This window comes from Propithecus coquereli, unplaced genomic scaffold, assembly GCF_000956105.1.
Source record: "Propithecus coquereli isolate 6110/MARCELLA unplaced genomic scaffold, Pcoq_1.0 Scaffold9, whole genome shotgun sequence".
NCBI lineage: Eukaryota > Metazoa > Chordata > Mammalia > Primates > Indriidae > Propithecus > Propithecus coquereli.
In genome coordinates this window covers 15,475,610-15,478,261 of record NW_012155284.1, presented here as the reverse complement: position 1 = coordinate 15,478,261, position 2,652 = coordinate 15,475,610, and positions in this window count along the sequence as shown.

Below are 2,652 nucleotides of genomic sequence, written 5' to 3'. Positions count from 1 at the left end.
TGTGAGTCATATGCAATTAAATTGTCAATATTAATTGTAACAATAAGAACATCAACAAGATTTTCATGAACCAACTGCAGGGTTTTCCCCAGGGGCCACCCATTACATTACATGTATGCTACAGCCTGGCAGCGTGAGTTGCCTATACACCATGCAGCTCCCAAGGTAAAGAGATACGTAAGAGTTACACTTCACAAGGCCCTGGGCTCAAAACTAGCATGAGTTAAATACAACTCACATCGAAGTTAATTTTTTAAAAATGGTTAAAATGGCAAATTTTGTGTTATATATATTTTACAACATTTTTTTTAAAAAAGGAAACAAAAAGGAGCATGGCATAGTGTAAAATCGTATAGATAACCAGAGTTCAAATTTTAGTTTTCCTACTTACTAACAGAGTAACCCTGAGCCTCAGTTTTCTGATTTGTAGTAACAGAAATAATCAATAACAATATTGAGAACTTATTATGGCCAGCCATTGATCTAAACACTTCACTTGTATGAACTCATTTAATCTTCACAACAACTCTACAGAATTAGGTACAATAATTATCTCATTTTACAGACAAAAAACCAAAACACAGAGTGGTTATGCAATTTAATTTACCTAAGGTCACATCGCTGGTTGAGCTTTGTACCTAAGTAATCTGGTGTCAGAGCCACTGGTCTTAAATGTTCACAAAAATGGAGATCATGAAACCTTTCACAAAGTTGTTTTAAGAATGAAATAAAATGAAATTAGTACAGAGCCTAGCACCAAATAGTTATTTAATACATGGTACCAGGTTACGACCATTTATAACACTAATACAAGCAAAAGTATATTATCCCCTTACCTCACTCCAGGAGTGGCTATGTTTGCAATTCTAAATGCCAAATAACAATAAAACTTCCAGCTTTATTTTGACTATACAGGTAAAAATCTATCAATGCATAAAAATGCTCTTGTTTCATAATTAGGGTGCTCCAATGCCTACTTCTTAGCTTACAGAATATATGTAGGCTACGCTAACAACTGTTTTCCAGGCTTTGGCTCTACCTAAAATCCTCAGATTTGAGAACACAAAAGCTATTTTATAAACATTTGAATTCCTAAACCCAGTTAATCCCACCAAGCTTCATATCTCTATCATTTTGGTTCCTACCCAAAAAAACATAGGCCTTTGCAGTCATACATATTTCCTTGAAGTCTCATCTTCGTATTGCTCTGTTTTTGGTCCCCTGATCATTGCCCCCATCTCCCAGTCTTTTTACTATAGTTTCTTAAACATGTACCTGCCCTATCTGTTTGCAGAATGCTCCCTCTACCCTTGTTTTAAGGGATATTTGGCTCTTCCTTGAGGACACTTCTCTATATCTAATCATCCTTTACTTCAGTATTATTAGTATTCTCCAGGCTTCTCAACAGTAGTCTTCTACTCTCCATTCAGCTGTCCGTAGTTTAATAGCCTCGTTCATTGAAGTATGTGGAACCTGGCTCACACTCTAGCTCTTTACCCTAAGCTGTGCCATAAGCGTGAATGGACAGCCTAGGTCAGGGGTGGGGAATCTGCAGCCTTAAAATTTGTATTCGGTCAAAAGGCTGCACTTAAGGATCCAGAAGGCCACATGTGGCCTTAAGGCTGCAGGTTCTCCACTCCTGGCCTAGGTTGTTGGATAGCTTTTCTGGGTTCCTTGACATTCTAGATTCCACGGCCACACTATGGTGCTTGTCATCATCACCTGCAACTGTTGTATCGCTGAAATTTTAAACTCCAATATTATATTATGACTGTCCTTCTAACTTTCTCATTCCTTTACACCTATGCCCAGATCTGTTTTCCAATCTCGTTGAGACCTTCAGTTCCTTAATATCTTCATTTTCTCCTACTCTCAAACCTCTCATTACTGACCATCTGAACAACTCTTACACAAGTCTTTTTGACTCTCTCATATCCTTGTTCATCTACAGTACCTCAGTGCAAAACAACTAATCTGGCTCAAAGTTACCATTTCTCTTGGTTGTTACTAGCCTGGGGCAGCCAAGCAATGCTTGAGAACAACATTAATGCATATTAGCATACACATAATTATCTCATTTTTTATTTTTACTTGGTCAACTTCATCTCCTATTTCCCTCAATGAGTTTCCCAAACTTGTGCCTATCTCAAAACATTCATCAACCACTGTCCTGTCTCACCCAAACCCTTTCTCTAAATAGACAATCCTGTCTCCTAATATACAAAGAAAACTGAGATTACCAGGCAGCATCTCCTTCCACTTTGTCTCCACACCTGAAAGCATCTATACCTATTCTGACCTAGTTTCTTCCAAACTTGAGGTGTCCTTATCATACCTATTAGAGGAATTTGCTTAATTTCTTTTTTGTCACTCATATCTGCAAACTCCTCTAATGTCCCCTCAGTTTGTACAAACATCTTATGTTTTAAAAAAATAAAACCATTTCCCACATTTCCTTCTACGAATTACTCAATATGTTTCCTACTTTCTCATGTAAATTTCTTTACAGTGGAGACTATGTTGGCTCTCTCCACTTCTCTATTCAGGCCCAAACATATATTAATAGTTTGTTTCATGACTTACAACTACTTAAACTGATCTTGCTAAGGTTAGCAAAGCATCCTACCTGCCAAATTCAATGAAAATTTTTCA